The sequence below is a fragment of the Bubalus bubalis genome, chromosome 11, assembly GCF_019923935.1.
Source record: "Bubalus bubalis isolate 160015118507 breed Murrah chromosome 11, NDDB_SH_1, whole genome shotgun sequence".
In the NCBI taxonomy this organism is placed as follows: Eukaryota; Metazoa; Chordata; class Mammalia; order Artiodactyla; family Bovidae; genus Bubalus; species Bubalus bubalis.
In genome coordinates this window covers 69,396,346-69,408,899 of record NC_059167.1, presented here as the reverse complement: position 1 = coordinate 69,408,899, position 12,554 = coordinate 69,396,346, and the positions used below count along the sequence as shown (strand labels likewise).

Sequence of the window (12,554 nt, the reverse complement as noted above, 5' to 3'; positions counted from 1 at the left end):
TCCATTTCTCTAGATATTTTTACCAATTGGTTTTATTTTAATCCATTTTTCTGGGTTCTAGTAATATAAAAAAGATGTTCACTGTGATGGTTGAATCCATAAGTTTGCAAAGTCTTCCCAAGTTAATGATAGTTTTCTTTAAAATCCTTCTTGATGATAAACTGCATTTTAATACTGTTCCTGTATAATAATCATTTAAAAAATACTGCTAAAAAAACTCTGTTCTCTGTTCATTTTGTCTGTTGGTGACATCGTAGAATCTTCTACCTTGGATGAATTCTAGAAATAAAGTAAGATACCTGCCCCTCATACCTCAGGAAAAAACTTATGCCCTTTAAGAAAGAATAGATAATTAGTAATGAGGTGCCTATAGCCACTGGCATAGCTAATAAATACTAGATATTTTAAAGAGGGCTTATAATAGTCAAAATACTGGTAACAGTGGTGAAGATGAAAGATAACTTTTCTGAAGAGTGAAAGAAGTATTTGGTAGAAAGTTTTTCTAGTCTTAGGTTTACAGTACTTGTTTTAAAAATGTCCTGTTACGCTTCCCAGAGGTTTATATTTCACTCTTTTTTGTTTATTTTGTTTTAATAAGAAAGGGAGCACAAATCAAGAGAAAGCTGATGAGGATTTTTTCAGAAAGGTGACATTTTGTATAATTGGCTTGGTACTCATTCATTCATTTATTCAGAGTGAACTGAAATTATTTCCTATGATGCTTGCCTATAACTTGCTTGTTTTTGTGAATTTATTTCCAAGTTGACCTTTTGATGATCTACATTAGAGCTTCCCAAGCTGTATGCCATGAATAGATATAAGTGGCAGGAGCTTCCCAGGCTGGTTACCTCTTAACCACGAGGTTCCTCCTCTTTCCTGATTGCCTTATAATTGTTGTTTTTCTGAGTACGCCTGTTGAAAAAGTTGGAAAGCGCTGCTTTATGTAATTGGCTTTCATACTTTGTTGATAATTCAGAGAAAATTTTAAAAACACTAGGCTTTGGTGGTGTAGCCCAAGATAATGAAAGTACTATCTTTCTCCCAGACACTTGGAGATAGATATATAGAGTGGTCTCTGACAAGCATAGATTCTCAGAACCCTTTTCTTGATATGTGTGAGTTGTATCCTGTGTTTGCTTCTAAATCTTTATAGCTTTGATTTCTCCCTTAAATGCCAACTAAAACTTAACTGTTAATTTGTATAGATAATCTTTACTATAGAGCTTTAGATTCACCATGATAGAAACTCTCTTTTGTATTCATTTTTACATAGTTGCTCTTCTCTATTAGTGTGACATTTTTATTTTATAGACTGACATTTTATCAACTTACAATATATATAGGTTAAATTATTTGACTGTTTTTAGTTGAATTGTATGTGACTAGAAAATCTAAAACATTAAATTATAGCACATTTTAAAGTCCTTATAAGTACCTGAATAAACTTTCAGTAATATCAAAATTTTGCTAAAATATTGCCTTCTAAACAAAGTTTTAAATAACTTTGGGGATCTAAATTAGCCATTCTTAAGCTTTTGTAGTAGGACAGTAAAATACTATAAATTCACTAATTAATGTTATTGTGCTTTTTAAAGCATACTGTGCCAAGAGATGACAAAAGTGAAGTAGGCTATGTAGAAAGATACAATCAGACTCTACAACCCCTGGGTTACTTAAGATGTTCTGTGGAAAATGGAAGAATTCACGGTGCAATGTTAAAGTAAATTAGAAGATAGCTATCATTATAAACTTAGAATTTATAAGAAATTTTTCTTTCTTGAAGAAAGAAAAAATAGGAAACATCAAGTTTAGAAAGTTGCCAAGGAGATTAAGTAATTTTTTTGATTAATAATTAGGTTGTGGATAAAAAGTGGTTTATAAAAATTAAAAGGCCTATGAAATGTGGCACTAGTGGGAAAGAACCTGCCTGCTAATGCAGGAGATGTAAGAGACGCCAGGGTCGGGAAGATCCCCTGGTGAAGGGAATGGCAACTCACTCCAATATTCTTGACTGGAGAATCCCATGGACAGAGGAGTCCCGTGGGCAGACTGCAGTCCATAGGGTCGCAAAGAGTTGGATACAACTGAAGTGATTTAACACACAACACACACATGTGAGATAACAGTTATATTGTTTAAAATGGTACATTTAAAAATATTTTGTTCTTGTTGCACTGGATCTTTGTTGCTGTGCATGGGCTTTCTCCATTTGCAAGGAGCAGGGGCTGCTCTTTAATTATCATATGCAGGCTTATCATTGCGATGGCCTCTGGTTGCAGAGTGTGGGCTCAAGGGTTTGCGGCTCACAGGCTGTAGAACTCAGGCTCAGTAGTTGTGGTGCATGGGCTTAGTTGCCGCGCATCATATGGAATCTTTCTCAACCAGGGGTCAAACCAATATCCCCTGCATTGGCAGGCAGATTCTTAACCACTGGACTACCAGGGAAGTCCAAAACTTTTGAACTTTTTAAAAACGGAGTTTCTTAACAGTTATTAGAGCCTAAAGCAAAATTAGAGTATTTATTTTTTAGAAAAAGAGTAAAGTGATTATAACATAGCAGTAGCTTATTAAAAATGAGACTCATTCTCCTTACCACCATGGAAAGCCCCAAAAGAACAGGGAAACATCTTTGTACCTTGGATTGAACTTTATAAAAGTACAGAATAACAGTTTACTACTTAGCTTTTTCCACTGTGCCAACTGTGAATTTTTCCATTGTGAAACTTCAGTCCTTCACAGTACTCTTCTCCCTCTAAAAACCAATTCCATTAATTAGCTCTCCCCTTAGGACTTAGCAGCTCTCTCTCAAAAGAGACTGGTTCTCCTATTCACCATAATACTAGAGAGTTAGGGAAATGAGTGGGCTGGGCGTAGAGGTAGTGTCAGCATTTTGTTCCTTATTCTCACAGAAAGTTCTATATAACCCACGCACTTAAAATTTTTATTGATACTCTCTGTACCATTCAGAACACCATCCTTTAGCTTTTATTTTCATCTACTGATCTTAGAAATTCCCTCTCAATGCCAGCTTTTCCACATTGGACCCTCAACATCATTTCTTGGCTACTTGACTTTTCTTCTGGTCTTCATTTTATCAGGTTACTCTTCTGGATCTGCTTGTTACCAGAATTTTGTGGTTTCATGTCATTTCTGTTTTATTTCCCACCCCTTTCTGTACAGTTTCATGCTTACTGTATTATCCGTGTGTCCCATTTCACTAGATTTCTTCTGACTTTAGTATCTTTTATTTCTTTTTTAATCCAATCTGAATTTTCCTTGTAAATCATTTAAACCACCCATTTATACAGATTTCAGTGGACAATATGTTGCTGAGTTTTAATCTTAGCTTACACTAAAGGAATTTCACTGAATCCACGTTACTAAAAGGGAAAGTTCAGTATTTAAAGATGAGTCTTTCATGTAATAACTATTTATTGAGCATCTATTTGCTAGATATCACTGTTCTAGGCACTGGGGATATGTAAATGAATGAAGACAGAAACCTCAGTTCAGAAAAGGCTTCTAATATTTTTTCAAAGCACAGTTTTACCTCTTTCTAACTTTTATATTGCTTACAATACTGAACTTTCTAAAGCTTTTGTCTGATAATTCCTTTAGTAGTTCCCCTCAGTTTCCTAGAGACAATTTCATCTCCTTAATTTCACCACAATAAACTTGTATAATCTGACCCTTACTTCTTTGAATCTATCTGCTTGTTTCCCAAAGGCAACATTTCTGTGATATTGCCTTACTGAATTACTCATAGTTCACTAAAAGCATACATTGAACTTGGGGAAAATGTTATCCTCTGTTTTCCATTAACTAAATAACTATGAAAGATAGCATATTGCAGGTTTTATCTGGAATGGAGAACATGGACATCCATCTTGCTGCTGCTAAGTCGCCTCAGTCGTGTCCGCCTCTGTGTGACCCGATAGACGGCAGCCCACCAGGCTCCTCTGTCCCTGGGATTCTCCAGGCAAGAACACTGGAGTAGGTTGCCATTTCCTTCTCCAGTGCATGCATCCACGCTAAGTCGCTTCAGTCATGTCCGACTCTGTGTGACCCTATGAATAGCAGCCCACCAGGCTCCTCTGTCCACAGGATTCTCTAGGCAAGAATACTGGAGTGGGTTGCCATTTCCTTCTCCCTCCATCTTGCTAGTCTTGAGGAAATAATAATGTCAGGAACAATTTCTGTTTTATTGTCACAGGTAATCACAGACAGACAAATAGGAAATTTAAGTTGGAGGAAGCTCCTTGGGCAGACCAGTTTTGCTGTGAAGGGTTGTGATAGAAAGAAATGCTAATGATGACATTCATTTAGTTTATTTTTTAATTTTTTTAATTTAAATTTATTTATTTTAATTGGAGGCTAATTACTTGATAATATTGTATTGGTTTTGCCATACATCAACATGAATACGCCATGGGTGTACACGTGTTCCCCATCCTGTACCCTCCTCCCACCTCCCTCCCCGTAGAATAACCTGTTCATTTTAGGGTCAGTCCATTGGAAAAGATAATAAATTGTATGGCTAATTTTTTGTACAATGATGAATTTTGTGACCTCACAGCAGTTTGATAATAGTTCATTCTTGAGTATTATTGATATTCTTTGAAGAGGAAGAAATATGACTGCTGTATTTCTGTTCTCTTTCTTCGGGAGCAAAAAATTAGTACACACTCTGTATGGTTTCCTGAAAATTTTAGTTTTAGAATATTCTCATATTATCTTCCTGGTTGCTGTTATTTCCTCTTTTTAGAAAACATCAGCTTAGCACTTCAGCACTCTCTTTACAGATGACACTATACTTCCTCTTAATTTTTTTCAATTTTTTTCATATTTTATTTTTTAAATTATGAAAGTATGATAACGCATTTAACAGAAACTTGGAAAATACAGAACAGAGTTATTAATGCATACAATTCTACTATATACTACAATTCTTTTTTTAAGTAGATAAAATAAGATTTTTGATATCAGTTGAAGTTTCGATATCAAACTCTCAAAAGTTAGTAGAGTGAATAGAAAAGTAGAAGGATATAGTAGACCTAAAAAACACTATGAACCAATGCAACATAATTAAGATTTATAAAATATTCATTTAATAGGATGCAAATTCTATTCAAGTTCCCATAGACTATAAAGCAGAAGACATTGGAACATATCCAGGGATGTAAAATAAGGTTTAAAAAATTTCATGGTCAAGAGATCATACAGAGTCTATTCTCTTATCACTGTGCAGTTGTTAGAAATCAGTATTAAAAGGTATTTGAAAATAACCTGCATATTGTTGTTGTTCAGTCGTTCAGTCATGTTTGATTCTTTGCAGTCCCATGGACTGCAGCACACCAGGCATCCCTGTCCTTCATTGTCTTCTGGAGTTTGCTCAAATTCAAATCAGTTGAATCAGTGATGCCATTTTTTTTCATTTACTTCCTGTATTACTTGTTTTGAATTAACATCATTTCACTCTTTAGTTATTGATTTATATTGGTTGATTTAGTCAGTGAGGTTCATGATTATCTTGGCTTCATCTTTTCCTTTTATACCTGATTGTAATATATTTCACATTCTTTCCATTACATTCTCATTGCCATTAAGCTATTATAATGGCCAACGTGTATATATGAATGTGCACTCAGTCGTGTCCGACAATCATTTTGTGTAGTCAGTGTTTTTCAGTTGTGTTAATAGGTGCATAGAGCTAGCTCATTGTAGTTTTAATTTGCATTTCCATAATGGTTAGGGTTGAATATCTTTCTGTTTACTTATTTGTATCTTCTTTGGTGAAATATCTCTTTGTGTTCTTTTCCTGTTTTCTCATTGGATTATTTGTTTTTTTTGCTGCTGTGTTTCAAAAGTTTCTCTTTTTATTTTCCAGATACTAGTCCTTTATCAGGATATATGATTGCAAATATTTTCTCCCAGTCTATAGATTGTCTTTTTAACCTTCATGGAATATTTTATAGAGCGAAGTTTAAATTGATGAAGTTCAGTCTATCTGTTTTTCCTGTCATGGATTGTGATTTTGGAATCATATTAGAGAATGCATTTCCTTACCCTGGGTCCCTGAAGATTTATACTATTTTAAGTTTTAAAATTTTACATTTCATATTTAAGGCTGTCATCCATTTTAAGTAATTTTTTTATATATGATGGTTAAGTCAGTTTTCATTTCTTTTGCCTATGAATGCCCAACTGTTTTCTAGGACCACTGCTTGTTCATCTATTAAATCACTTCTGCGCTCTTTCACTATGAAGAACTACAAGACCTTCTAGAGCTAACACCAAAAAAAAAAAAGAGATGTCCTTTCTATCACTGGGGACTGGAATGCAAAATTAGGGACTCAAGAGGTATCTGGAATAACCATCAAGTTTGTCCTTAGAGTACAAAATGGAGCAGGGCAAAGGCTTACAGAGTTTTGCCGAGAGACTGCACTAGTTAAAGCAAACACCCTTTTCCAACAACACAAGAGAAGACTCTACACATGGACATCACCAGATGGTCAATACCAAAATCAGATTGATTATATTCTTTGCAGCTGTAGATGGAGAAGCTCTATACAGTCAGCAAAAGCAAGACTGGGAGTTGACTGTGGTTCAGATCATGAATTCCTTATTGCAAAATTCAGGCTTAAATTGAAGAAAGTAGGGAAAACCGCTAGATCATTCAGATATGACCTAAGTCAAATCCTTTATGATTATACAGTGAAAGTGACAAATAGATTCAAAGCCTTAGATCTGATAGACAGAGTTCTGAAGAACTATGGACAGAGGTTCGTAACACTGTACAGGAGGCGGTGATCAAAACCATACCCAAGAAAAAGAAATGCATCATGGCAAAACGGTTGTCTGAGGAGGCTTTACAAATAGCTATGAAAAGAAGAGAAGTGAAAGGCAAAGGAGAAAAGGAAAGATACATCCGTCTGAATGCAGAGTTCCAAAGAATAGCAGGGAGAGATGAGAAAGCCTTCCTAAGTGATCATTGTGAAGAAAGAAGGAAATAATACGATGGGAAAGACTAGAGATCTCTTCAAGAGAATTAGAGATACCAAGGGAACATTTCATGCAGAGTGGGAACAATAAAGGATAGAAATGGTATGAACCTAACAGAAGCAGAAGATATTAAGAAGAGATGGCAAGAATACACAGAAGAACTATACAAAAAAGATCTTCATGACCCAGATAACCATGATGGTGTGATCACTCACCTAGAACCAGACATCCTGGATTGTGAAGTCAAGTGGGTCTTAGGAAGCATCACTAAGTACAAAGCTAGTGGAGGTGATGAAATTCCAGGTGAGCTATTTCAAATCCTAAAAGATGATACTGTGGAGGTGCTGCAGTGAATATGCCAGCAGATTTGGAATATTCAACAGTGGCCACAGGACTGAAAAGGTCAGTTTTAATTCCAGTCTCAAAGAAAGGCAATGCCAAAGAATGTTCAAACTATCACACAACTGCACTCATCTCATGTGCTAGCAAAATAATGCTCAAAATTCTCAAAGCGAGGCTTCAACAGTATGTGAACCATGAACTTCCAGATGTTCTGAATTTAGCAAAGGCAGAGGAACCAGAGATCAAATAGCCAACATCCATCGGATCATCGCAAAAGCAAGAGAAAATTCCAGAAAAACATCTACTTCTGTTTCATTGACTACACTAAAGCCTTTGACTCTGGATCACAACAGACTATAAAAAATTCTTAAAGAGATGGAAATAGCAGATCACCTTACTTGCCTCCTGAGATATCTGTATGCAGTTCAAGAAGAAACAGTTAGAACTGGACTTGAAACAACAGACTGGCTCCAAATTGGGAAAGGAGTACGTCAAGTCTGTATACTGTCACCATTTTTTTTTACCTTGTATGCAGAGTACATCATGTGAAACACTGGGCTGGATGAAGCACAAGCTGGAATTAGATTGCTGGGAGAAATATCAATAACCTCATATATGCAGATGACGCCACTCTTACGGCAGAAAGTGAAGAGGAACTAACGAGCCTTTTGATGAAGGTGAAAAAGGAGAGTGAAAAAGCTGGCTTAAAACTCCAGACTAAAAAAATGATTATCATGGCATCTGGCCCCATTACTTCATGGCGAACAGATGGGGAAACAGTGAGAGACTTTATTTTTGGGGGCTCCAAAATCACTGCAGATGATGACTGCAGCCATGAAATTAAAAGATGGTTGCTCCTTGGAAGAAAAGTTATGACCAATCTAGACAGCATATTAAAAAGCAGTGACATTATTTGGCAAACAAAGATTGATCCAGTAAAAGCTATGGTTTTTCCAGTAGTCATGTATGGATGTGAGAGTCGGACTATAAAGAAAGCTGAGCACTGAAGAATTGATGCTTTTGAACTGTGGTGTTGGAGCAGACTCTTGAGAGTCCCTTGGACTGCAAGGACATCAAACCAGTCAATCCTAATAGAAATTGACCCTGAACATTCATAGGAAGGACTGATGCTAAAGCTGAAGTTCCAATACTTTGGCCACCTGATGCAAAAAATTGACTCATTAGAAAAGACCCTGATGCTGGGAAAGATTGAAGGCCGGAGGGGAAGGGGATGACAGAGGATGAGATGATTGGGTGGCATCACCTACTCAATGAACATGAGTTTGAGTAAACGGTGGGAGATGGTGAAGGACAGGGAAGCCTGGCATGCTGCAGTCCTTGAGGTCACAAAGAGTCAGACATGAATAAGCAACTGAACAACAGCTCTTATTAAAAATTAGCTGAGAGTTTTTTTGTAGGTTCTCCATTTTCTTCCATTGCTCTGTCCCTCCATAGGAATCACACACTATTTCACTGTAGCTGTATTGTAAGCGCTAATAGTGGGCAAAGTGATCTCTCCCATTTTATTTTTCAATATTATTTTAACTGTCCTGGTATCTGTGCCTTTCCATAAAAATTTTAGAATGAAATTGTCATTGTCTACAGAATTGGTTGGTCAGTTTTGGGAGAACTGACATCCTTATTGTGTTGAAAATTCCAATCTATGAGTGTGATTTGTCTCCAGTTTAGGTCTTTCAGTTTCATTAGCATTTTGTAATTTTCAATGTATAGATCCTAAAGATACATTTTATTAAGTGTATATCTAAGTGTTTGATTTTCCATGGAGCAGTTTTATACACTGTTGTGTTTGTAGTTTTGGTTAGTGCATGCTGTTTGTGTGAACAGAAATTCACTTCATCAGTCTTGCTGAACTATGAGGTGTTCTGGTAGATTCCTTGGGGTTTTCTAATATAGGCCATTGTTGTCATCTGTAAGTATGAGCAGCTTTATTTCTTCCTTTTCCATCTGTATGCCTTTTATTTCTTTTTCTTTCCTTATTACAGTGGCTAGAACTTTAAATTTTGTGTTGAATAAGAATGGTCATAGTGGACATCCTTGCCTTTTTTAGATCTTAGCAGAAACAATTCACTCTTTCACTCTTGAGTATGATATTAGTTGCAGAGTTTGTTACAGATGATTTTTATTGAGTTGCTGATAATTTTTATCATGGATGGATTTTGGAATTAGGCAGATGAGTTTTCTGTGTCAGTTGATTATGTTCACATCTTCAGCTTGTTGATACCATAGATTACACTTTTTTTTTTTTCCCCCAGTGTTGACTCAGCCTTGTATTTCTGGAATAAATCCCACTAGATCATGGTGTATAATCTTTTTATATGTTACTGGGTTTGATTTGCTGCTATTTTTTGGAGGAGTTTTGTATTTAAGTTATTGAGAGGTACTGGTCTATAATATTCTTTCTTTTGGTATTACTATCTTTGTGTGGTGTTGGTATCAGCATACTGGTGGCCTCATAAAATGAATTGTGTAGTATTCCTTCCGCTTCTGTTTTCTGAAAGAGTTTGTGTAAAATTGATGTTAGTTTCTCTGAAAATATTTGGTAGAATTCTCCACTAAAACTGTCTCAGTGTATAGAGATCTCTCTCTCTCTCTCTTTTGGCCACTCTCTGCAACTTTTAGGATCTTAGTTCCCCAACCAGGAATTGAACCTAGGCCCTTGGCAGTGAATGTTTGAAATCCTAATAATTGGGTGGCCAGGGAATTCCCAAGAAAAGTCTCTTTGCAAGCTTTTAAATTACAAATTCAGTTTCTTCAAGGCTTATAGGACTATTTAGGTTCATCTGTTTTATCTTGGTTGAGTTTTGATAATAATGTGATTTTCAAAGAATTGGTCCACTTCCAAGCTGTCTAATATCAGTGTAAAAGTGTTTTTAGTATCTCAAGTACTCTTTTTTTTTTTCTTTTTTGGGGCAAGGAATACAACTAAGTCGGAAAGCTAGCTGACGGAGAAGATGGCAGACTAATGTCTCAAATAACCATCTTCTCAAGTACTCTTTGAAAGGCTACAGGATCTTAGCAGCAACTCATGTTTCATTCCTAAAATTGGTGATTTGTATCTTTATTTTTAACTTGTCAATCTTACTAGAGATTAGTTTTGCTTTTTCTTTTCTTTTTTTTTTTTTTTTAGATCAGCTGTTTTTTTTTTTTTTCCTCCCCATCTATTTTCAGTTTCTATTTCTGTTGATTTCTTTCCTTTGGTATTTTCTTCCTTCAGTTTGCTTTGGATTTATTTTGCTCTTCTTTTTCGAGTTTCTTGAGGTAGAAACTTCAGTTATTGATTTGATACCTTTCCTCTTTCCAATATCCATAGCTTTTTGAAAGACTTCAAATTTTTTTAATATAAAAGTTTGACTTTATAAATTTTAATCTCACTTATTAAATTAATCAAATCTTATATATCCTTTGTGTGTGTGTGTTTGTTTCAACTTAAAGGTTAAAAATCCACAGCTGTCATTATGTATTTGGATATTCTTGTGTTTTGAAATGGTTTTTGTGTTACGTACATATTGCTGTGTAAGTCAGTTAACAAAGGTTCATGGCTGTTAAAGTCTTAAGTCACCAAGATTGATTTCATCAGAATTGTATGGACCTCTCTCCAAATTATGCAGACCCAGTGGAGGGTGAAGAGAATTGTTTAAGCTTATTTAGTTTTATTCTTTCAATTCAGAGTTCTGACATCCTGTGGGGACTCGGGAAAGAGTCAAGTAAAGAAGCTGGGTCACACTGACTGTGCCCAAGAATTTGCCACTAGGAGTCAGAGTAGTAACCTAATTGTGACAGTTCACTTCTCTGTTTTGTATTTCATCTCCTCTTCCCTCATAACACCCCATTTCAGTTATATTTTCTACGACTCCAGTTTCCTTAATAGTTACAGGTTTCTAATGGTTTTCTTTTTTTTTCATTCAGCTTTGAGAAGTTATAATTTTTCTTGGAAATTGCTGTTTCACTTAGGTTTTCAAATTTGAGATCTTAAAACCTTACACTGATATTACTTTCTAAATCTTTGCTCTGCCTTCCATTTTAATTACATAGTCACAGTGTAATTATCATATTTAGGAAATTTAACATAAATATAGGTCTTTAATCTACAGCCCATATTTCAGTTTTGCCAACTCTTCTGATAATGTTCTTAAAACATTTTTTGTTCTCTCAGTACAAGTAGCATTTAGCTGTCATGTGTCTTTATTCTCCTTCAATCTGGAGCAGTTCTTCAGGTTTTTTTCATGACACTGTTTCAGTTCAGTCACTTAGTCGTGTCCAACTCTTCGCAACCCCGTGGACTGCAGCACGCCGGGGTTCCCTGTCCCATTACCGACTCCCGGAGATTGTTCAAACTCATGGCCGAGTCAGTGATGCCATCCAACCATCTCATCCTCTGTCTTCCCCTTCTCCTGCTTTCAATCTTTCCCAGCATCAGGCTCTTTTCCAGTGACTCAGTTTTTCACATCAGGTGACCAAAGTATTGGAGTTTCAACTTCAGCCTCAGTCCTTCCAATGAATATTCCGGACTGATCTCCTTTAGGATGGACTGGTTGGATCTCCTTGCAGTCCAAGGGACTCTTGAGTCTTCTCCACCACCACAGTTCAAAAGCATCAATTCTTCAGCGCTCAGCTTTCTTTAGAATCAGACTCTTACATCTATACATGACTACTAGAAAAACTATAGCTTTGACTAGATGGACCTTTGTTGGCAGGGTAATGTCTCTGCTTTTTAATATGCTGTCTAGGTTGGTCATAACTTTTCTTCCAAGGAGCAAGTGTCTTTTAATTTCATGGCTGCGGGCACCATCCGGGATGATTTTGAAGCCCCCCAAAATAAAGTTTGGAAGCCCCCCAAAATAAAGTCCGGAGAAGGCAATGGCACTCCACTCCAGTACTCTTGCCTGGAAAATCCCATGGATGGAGGAGCCTGGTAGGCTGCAGTCCATGGGGTCGCGAATAGTTGGACACGACTGAGCGACTTCCCTTTCACTTTTCACTTTCATGCATTGCAGAAGGAAATAGCAACCCACTCCAGTGTTCTTGCCTGGAGAATCCCAGGGACGGGGGAGCTTGGTGGGCTGCCGTCTGTGGGGTCACACAGAGTTGGACACGACTGAAGTGACTTAGCAGCAGCAGCAAAATAAAATCTGTCACTGCTTCCATTGTTTCCCCATCTATTTGCCATGAAAGTTATAGGACTGAATGCT

At 36.5% G+C, this 12,554-nt stretch overlaps 1 protein-coding gene across 1 annotated transcript in view; it reads left to right on the top strand.

Annotated features, from left to right (window-relative positions):
- The window catches only part of SPRED1 (sprouty related EVH1 domain containing 1), a 123,149-nt gene that overhangs the window by 66,885 nt on the left and 43,710 nt on the right, over nucleotides 1-12,554 (top strand). The window lies entirely within an intron of this gene.